Source organism: Arachis ipaensis, chromosome B10 (assembly GCF_000816755.2).
Source record: "Arachis ipaensis cultivar K30076 chromosome B10, Araip1.1, whole genome shotgun sequence".
NCBI classification, from domain to species: Eukaryota; Viridiplantae; Streptophyta; class Magnoliopsida; order Fabales; family Fabaceae; genus Arachis; species Arachis ipaensis.
In genome coordinates, this window is record NC_029794.2 from 7,709,493 (window position 1) to 7,719,031 (window position 9,539).

Genomic DNA, 9,539 nt, shown 5'->3' on the forward strand with positions numbered 1-9,539 from the left:
AAATTATTTTAAAATTAAATAAAAAAGTTAGTAAGATTATTTTTCAATATCAATATATATTAATTTTTATATATATTAACAGTGGTAAGATTTTTTATTTAATGTTAAAATAATATATATTGATATCAAAAAATTAATAGTAAAATATAAAAATAATTGTTAACAAAAATTTTGGTAAAATCACAATTTAATAATTAAAAAATTATTGAAGGGTAGGTATCTTAAAAAAAATAATTTAATTATTAATTTTTTTAAAAGTATTTTAATAAAAATACAATTTAATCAATAAAAAAATTTTATTAAAAGGGTATTTTGGTAAGCAAAATTTAATAATAAAAAATAAAATTTTTGCTAATAGGTATTTTTTCAAAAAATAATTTATTTTTTCTTAAAAAATGGATAAAGTTAATATTAGTTAACACAAAAAATTTTAAATAGATTAAAGAGGAGGTTTTTTAAAAGTTAGAAGGGAGGAGAATGTATATTTATAAAATAGAGGGGAGAAGAGTGTCATTTTAGCATCTTGCAAGAGAGGAGAGTGGAATTTTCTCTAATAATAATAATAATAATAATAATAATAATAATAATAAGAATCACTTTTTTTAATTTTCTTAATAAGAATTACTTGAGCATATTTTATTTTGATTTTCTTTAAAGTTTGAAGCAATTTTTTTAATTTTCTTAATAAGAATTACTTGAGCATATTTTATTTTGATTTTCTTTAAAGTTTATTATGGTACTCAATATTTATGTGTTTTCTAGGACTACCTCATTAGTGATTATGTCACCAAACAGAATTTTAGAGTAAATCTAATTTTGTTTAAAAATTTAAAGGATCTACTTTATCGTTCTAAATTCTCAGATTTTATAAGTTAATGATTGAAAGTTACAAATTTTTTAAAGTCATTGGTTGAATCTCGAAAGACCAGTTTCCAACACTTTTACAACAATTTCCAATAAGCATAACTCCTAAAAATGAATAGCTTTTGGAATGCAACCAAAGCACACTTTTTACCAGGTGACTATAGAATTTCCAATCCAAAATTTAGATTGGTTTAAGTTGTGTGGACAACAACATAAAATAAAAAGTATTATTTTTTATGATAAAATTTTATCCATATATAGATTATTATCTATTCAAATTTACATGTATAATCTATATGAAACCGAATTGTTTAATTAGCTTATAAATCACCTGCTTTTCATAAAAAAATCAAACATATAAGCATCCAATTTCAAGAAATTAAACATTCACACATGAAGAACACAGTTAACCAATTTTAATTCAACCAAACTTTACCTCTTGTTACAGCCCTCAAAATCAGTTACACTTAGGTTTTTAGCTCACTTTTTTGTCTAATTTTCAATCAAAACTAACTTTAAAATTAAGATAAACGAATTATAATTTTAAGGCGAATTTAATTTCTTGATTAACTCATTCTTTTTAGTGGACTAAATGAGTCGGTTTATAAAATTTGACCTGTTTACTAGCCTTAATTACATAGGTGTTTGGTCACCTTTCCTAAGAGCAACTCCAACAGGTAAGAAGTTGAGACCCTATTTCTGACAGGAGGAGAAACTTACCGTTGAAGAGATTTGAGAAGGAATTCCTGCACAACTTTTGAGGAGAATGAGTCTCTCTGAATGGGGACTCATATTGTCCAATAATAACTTGACACTTGACAAGTTATTATAAAAATAAATAATTATATAAAATTTTAATTAATTAATTAAGTGGGACCACAACAGGGACTAAAGTTAGTACTTCCTAATGGAGAAGAGAGAGATGCTTTGAGTTTCTATTTACTGTTTATAACGCAAAAGCTGATGTGGAGTTACTTTTTAGGACAAGTGGACCATAAATAGGGATTGGGATGAATTCTCTACTGGAGATGGTCTAAGCATAGCTTATCTCGTAGTATCTCATCGTAAAAAAAATAACTGTTGATAGGGTACACATACAATTTTGTTGCCGATACCTTACTATCGGCGCCACCACAAATCCAGTGAAATTCCATCTCCTGGAGCTCTTGAAACAATGCAATAGCAGCATCCTCTTTCAACATGTCCACGCGCAAATGAAAGACAGAGCGAATAGTTTGTTCAGAAGCGTCCTAGGAAAGACCCCAAACATAGATGGAACTATCATTATCCGGGGTCAACTTTCTCTTCCTCTTTCTCTTTTTTTTAATGGGTTCACCTTTTTTGGAACCGACTCTCAATTGAAAAAGATTGGGAGAAAGAATTCAAGAATCAAGAATAATTATGGAAATTCACTTTTAACACTTTATTGTTTTAATATTTTTAGGTAATTTTTTTATTTATTTCTTTCTTATAAATATTTTTTTTATTCTCTATTATATTTAAATCCTTATTTACACATCTTCATCTATCACAATAATTTATTGTTAGTGAATCCCCTAATTTCTAATTCACCATTAGTGAATCTTCTTATACGTGTTTTTTCTTATTTGTTTATCTGCCGCAAAAAATTGCTTCTCTTGATCCTTGTATGTAACAATAATTATTGGTTTATCATAAACGCTTGTTTAATATATTTCTAATTTTAAACTAAAATTGTGTAATTCAAAAATAAAATTAAAAAAAAATAAAACAAAAAAATCTCATAAAAGAAAGACCTTCTATAAAATTTTCAATTAATATAATTTCATTACGAGTCAAAGATCCAATGAATAATTGTACATTAGTTAAAAATAGATAACTCTAATACTTCTATACTACTATTTTTTATGTTTCTATACAAGTAGATTCTATACTATTATTTCTTATGCTTTTATACATGTAGATTATATTAATGCACCAGGTTCGTTCGAGTGAAATTGATGTTGAAGTTGAGCAAGTCTTAGTTTAGATTTTTCATGTTCAATATCATCCTTTTTTAGTTTGATATCACCTTACTCAAACTCAGCTACCTAAAAAGTTTTAGAATTCACTACAGAAGGTATGGCATTGGTATATCTTGATAATGCATACAAATTTATATAATTTGAAAAAAAAATTAAACATAACATTATTAATAAAATACATCCAACAATTAAAGTTTAGAGTTTCACTAAAATTAAAGAAAACACTACTTATTTCAAAGTTTACTAACATTTCTCACTAAGTAGTTAACTTCAAATCATAGCTACTAACTCATTCACATTTAAGACTAAGAATTTTATTTTAAATCTGAGTTAGTTGTGTAATTAGCATGTTTTACTCATCAAAATTAACATGTTTTACAAATGGCTGAACTTAAATTTTGGTTAAGAATATTATCCTAAAGTTACCTAACTTATTAGGATAATAACTAGGTCCCAAAGACAAAGATAAGATGAAAATAAAATAATCAATACATAAGAGTGAAGAGTCGTGTATTGATGAGCATAATAGGATTCTATTAAACTCAAAATAAAACAACTAGACTTATAATAGAAGCATATACTATAATTGATCATTTAATAATATGCAAACAAAAATGATTTTTCAAACATAAAATAAACCTGAATTGCAATTGAAGCAACCATGATTATCTACTGCATTGAAATATTTATTAGACTACATAAAGTAATTTGAAAATTTTCTTATGTTAAAAAGTTTTTCATTTTCTAAATTTTGAAAACAAAATTATGAAGTTATAATCCACTATACAAATTAGACAAAGTATAAAACTATGCAAACTTTATGAGTAAGACACTATTTTTCAATTTAGATAAGAGATTATTGATACAAAAAAAAATATAAACATGATTGCAAATTTTAAATTCTCTCAACATAACACAGGATATAAGAGACCTTTCAGAATACTAGCTAAATTCTACTTTGACTTCGAGTCAAGTATCTGTTTCAATTTGTAACCAAGGTGAACAGACAATGTACTCAATAAAGCAAATTACTTTTTTTTTTTCTATAGCAAAATAAAATTAAAATGGAACATGATATGATCATTATAATTTAGCAGTTACAAGCTATAATTTGGAGATTAGGTCAAAAGAACGTTAGGGTTTTCATGGCTCATAGATAACCAACACATCACTCGATCGTTATACCTATAATTTGACCGTTATAATCTAGTCCATTTCGTATTACTCGATAACTACCACCTATTATTCAAAGAACAAATCTTGATTCATTGCCTATGACTCGACCAATGGAACCTATACCTCGGCCCAAAGAAATTATAACTCGACCCATAGCTCAAAAATATGATAACACTCATCACAACAGCATGATGACTTTATCACACATCATTACCAACAATTCAATAAAATAGTCAAAACAGATAATGAGAGAATATCACGGTAATCACAGTTCTCACCACAACTGTAGCTTATGATTCGCTAAAAGAGCATATTGAAAATGTTTAGTCTATATAAGGTAACATTAGGTCAAGATAAAAGATATCTGAAAACCTAATACTCACTTAAGTCACTCTCACTATTTTCTTTGAATTATTACTAATTTGAGCCTTGGAATCCCTTTTGTAGGTACCTACCCTGTATGGTGTTCTTTGGACGGAGTCCGACATATAACTCTTCTATAGAGAAGAGAGGACGACATCTCCCTTTCTGCGATGAGCTATATCTCGAATATATCTCTTAATAGAAAGAACATAACATATATAGGTCTTTGGTGATATCTATCTCTGCTCATCATAGACAAACAAGTAAACTTAGGTACCTCCATTTAATTCAAATAAATGATAAAGCACATAATCCATCAAATCTCATAACATAAAAAAAGCTAGTAATTTTTCAAAAGTTGCATGGTGTACTTAAGAAAGTGGATTCATGGGGAACTCAGGGACAGAGAAGAACTCATCGAAAAATCCCAACAATAGCAAGGCAAAACATAGCCACCTAAGCGTGGCAAAGACATCTGTGCATAAGAAGATGAAACCGATAGAAATGAAGAAGATATGTCGAGAAAGAGGAAGAGGAAGCACAGCAATGATGGAGATGGAGGAGGAGAAAATACAAAGCAAGGTGTTTTGTTCATGTTTCTTAAAAAGTTTTGAGATTTACTAGTTATAATGTTGCACAAAAATGCGTGTTGTTAAAACTATTTGTGCTACTACAATTAGTAATTATGCCTAGAAAAAATAATTTTTTTTTACTTAAAAATATTTTCTAAGTTTATTTGATGTCAATATCTTAGAATTTTAGGTATATAAATAATTACTTTCATAATGCAATGATTTTATATATTTTGTTATTTTTGTATTTTTTATTTATTATATATTTTTCAATAATATTTTATTATTATGATAAACAAAAATTTTATACAATGTTAACTTTTGAAAAAAAATAAAAAACATTGGAAGGGACTATTTTGAAATTTTTAAAATTTTTTAAGGACTATTTTAAAATTTTTTAAACTTTTCGGAGATTGTTTTGTACTTCACCTTAGAAATTGATTTGTCTATGTCGCACATGTAGACACTTAACAGCCACATGTGAAGTTAACGTTCTATGTCAGCGGTCACTATTAGTGACTCATAGGGGACTGTATTATCTAACAGAAGTAAACGTTAGGAATGGTTTTGTGTATTTTAAAGAGGGGCTAAAGTGTATTATTTTAAAAACTTCAAGGACTGATTTAGGTAATTACTTAAAATTCAATTTTACTTATGAGCAATGCTATATAGTCGGCAAATATTATTATTTTTTGCCAGTACTTGACTAGCAATAATTTACACCCATATTTACAGATGTTTTATTAACAAGAAGCATTAATTTGTACCTATATTTACTAGAATTTTGCACACATCAATTAATACAAATTACATCTATATTTTTTAAAATTTATACATATAAATTAATATTATATTTATTAAAAATTATTTTTAATTTGATTTATAGATATTTTAAATTTTAAAAAAATTCAAACTAAGTCCTCAGCCCAACGTTTTTTTGAACTCTTTCTTGGAAAAATAATTTCATACTCTAGAACAATGAATTGAATAATTAGTATCCCTTTGGCAATTAATTTTGGTCAACTCTTTTTTTGGTCTAGGGTCAACCCCATATTTAGTGGTCAGAGTCAACTCCTTCGGTTGGCTAAGTGGCTATCATTTCGGAGCCGGAGCTGGATTCCCTTTTTTTTTTTTGTCCACGGTATCTCTCAACCCGACAGGTCAAGGACTAATTCGTCGCAGATCGAAGCTCTATTTAAAAGTCTACCGCTGGCCAATAGGTTGCTGCATGCACAAGGTGGGATTCAAACTCCCGACACTTGTTTGAGCGGACGAGTGAGTTGACAACTCGACCAATCCAAGTTGGTTCTGGATTCCTTTTTTAATATTGCCGTATTAGTTCATTTTTTTTTTTTGGTGTACATATTAGTTCAGCTTTTATCATTGTAACCAACTAACATACAATAACTTTGAGATGGAGCCCAGTAATACATGGTCCAGTATAAGCCGATTGAAAATTGTAGCCCAATGAGAGCATGATTGGCAAAACGTTGGTTTTATGCTTGTTACGAGATTAACAAAAAATCAGCTAATAATTCGGTATAAAAGGGTTTGTATTCTAAACACACATTCACTTTATTTATCTTAAATTTCTTATGCTATTTATATATATAAAATATTCTATAAACATCAAAAATCAACTATCAAATTAATTACAATATATTTAATTATTTATACCTATTGTTTTATACATTCTTCTTAATAAGTTCATATTTTCATAAGGTCTGCAAAAATAAAACTCGTCTACTTACGGAAAGTAATCACTAATCATCTCTTTATCCTTTATTACAGGATTATGTGAGTATCTACCAAAAGCACTTTAATACTCAAATTAACTCTTGTATTTTTATGTTTGTTCGGATTTAAGGAATTTACTTTTCTTTCCTCTTCTTATAGAATAACTACCTTCCATTAATCATTTTGGGTTTCAATTGCTATTGTAATCGACGTATAACTAGGATTTATAAAAAAAAGACTTGTTATACATACAAATCTTTTTTGCATACAAGTTTATATAAGTCAGTCAAAATTCAACAAAAATCATTTTCAATTCAAAGAATGTGTAAACACGCGCTTCCTTAATTTTGAATAGCACAAAATGAGAAACAGTTCATCTTCAACGTTTGTATTCCACATTCTTTTTCATGCTCCTTTTCCTTCTTCTTCTTCTTCTTCTCATTCTTCTTTGCATTTCTCCTCATTTTTCTTCACATTCTTTCTTTTCCTTCCTCGCGTTTTCATCCTCACGTGGTTCTTTTTATTGTTGTTACTATTGCTGCATTTTTTCTTCCTCTTCTTTCTATTGATTTTGCAACATTTATATATTTTGTTTCTTCTTTGTTTGATTTTTTCTCCCAAGAAGAATTATAAAAAAACGAAATAAGAATATGAGGAAGAAGAAGCAATAGAAGATGAGAAGGAAGAAGAGGAAGAGTTTTAAATTATGCAGAACTTATCAGAATAAAAATACACCTAAATATCTTTGTGTTACACCTAAATTTGCTGCAAATACAGAAAAATATTTCATCTAACACTGCATGTTTTTTCTTCTTCTTTTTTCCTTATTTCTTTCTTACTTTTTTAGTTAAATAAATGTAAGTTCATCCTCTTCCAAGTAATTTTGCAGCATTATGTATTTCTTCTTCTTCTTTGTTTGATTTTTTGTTTTTATTCTTGTTAAGAGAGTTGAACAAGAAGAAACTTGAGAAGGTAAAACAAAAAGAAAAAGATGAATAAGAAAAAAAGAAAAAGATGATGGTGATGATGATAAAAAAAAAAAGTAATAGAAGATGAGGAGGAGGAAGAGAAAATGTTTTGAATTATGCAGAACTTATCAGAATAAAAATACACCCAAAATTCCTAAAATACACCCAAATATCTTCGTGTTATACCCAAATTTACTGCAAATACCTAAAAATATTTCCTCTAATGCTGTAATTTTTTCTTCTTTTTTTTCTTATTTCTTTCTTTTGTTTAGTTAAATGAATGTAAATTCATCATCTTTCAAGTAATTTTACAGTATTATGTGTTTCTTCTTCTTTGTTGTTTGATTTTTTTATTTTTTTTCTTGTTAAAAGAGTAAAACAAGAAGAAACTTGAGAAGGTAAAACAAAAAGGAAAATATGAATAAGAAAAAAAGAAGAAGAAGATGGTGATGATGATAAAAAAAAAGAAACATTAGAAGATGGGGAGGAGGAAGAAGAAGAATTTTTAATTATGCAGAACTTATCAGAATAAAAATACACCAAAAATTCTTAAAATACACCCAAATATCTTCGTGTTACACCCAAATATCTCCGTGTTACATCCAAATTTGCTGCAAATATAGAAAAATATTTTCTATAATGCTATATTTTTTTCTTCTGAATTGAACCACACTTCAGCCACTTGATTGAATTTAAAACAATAAAAGGAGGAGAAGAAATTCCAATGAAAAAAAGAAGGAGGAAGAGGAGGAAGAGGAAGAGGTGGTATTAATGATGACGATAATGAAAAAAAAAGAATAACGAAGAAGAAGAACATGCAGTAATAAGAAGAAGAAGAATGTGTAGAAGAAGAAGAAGAAGAACAACATAAAGTACGTGAATATAAATGACTTATAAAAATTTGTATAGGAAAAACGCTTGTATGTGAAGAATAATTCTTATAAAAAAATGATTGTTTCTTATCATAACATATTTATAATGATAGAATCGACTATTTTAATTATGTTTTATTTTTTGGGTGTTAGACCGAGTTACTTAGGAACTGGTCATAAAGTAACAATCTATCATTAGAATAATTACATTAGACATAGTAAAATAATTAGATATTTTATAATACATTTTTATGGTATCCTCAAACCTGATAGGTTAAAGGTTAATCTGTTGTGGATCTGAACTTCATTTAAGGGTCTACGCTGGCCAATGAGTTACTGCATGCATAAGATAGGATTTAAACCCCCCGACACTTGGTTAAGCAGACGGGTGAGCTGACCACTCAACTAATCCAAATTAGTTTTATAATACAATTTTACTAAATAACTAAAAGGGAGTCTAGCTAATTCTTATTGGGCTCGACTCCAAAGTCCATTACATAAAAAAAAATAAACATCTCTTAACTACCTATAGTTGTCCTAATTCACCCTAATTTAAAAATTACGGTTGACTTTTGATCTATCCTATTTATACCACTCCTCCTATCCATGACAGTCGCGCCACTAAGCAGCCTTCTTCAGACGTTGTTTTTGTCGCCATTGACAATCCCAATCAGTGCTATCGTCGCTTTTATTCGCGAGCAAACGCGCATCTTTAGAACCGCATAATAATATAATTTTTTTAATACTAAATATGTATCTCTATACAGTAATTATTTTTTTATGCTTATCCAAATTATTGTATTCAAATATTTCTATTCCTAATATGTATAAAAGAATTTTGACTAATATGAAAACTTGTTATTGGTAAATAAAATATTTTAAAAATTTTGTATTTTTAAAAATCAAATATTCATTAAAACTAATAAAAAACAATCCATAATGCATGTTTAGCACTACTTAACCTTAGAAATGAAGTGGCATCCT

At 27.7% G+C, this 9,539-nt stretch overlaps 1 protein-coding gene across 2 annotated transcripts in view; it reads right to left on the reverse strand.

Moving 5' to 3' along the window:
* The window catches only part of LOC107623845 (glycine-rich RNA-binding protein RZ1A), a 17,993-nt gene extending 15,780 nt beyond the window's left edge, over window positions 1–2,213 (reverse strand). The window contains exon 1 of one of the 2 annotated variants that reach the window (XM_021113243.1): window positions 2,163–2,213. The gene's annotated coding sequence lies outside the window, so the exon portion shown is untranslated. The remainder of the gene's footprint in view (window positions 1–2,162) is intronic. The other variant, XM_021113244.1, reaches the window with a different exon arrangement.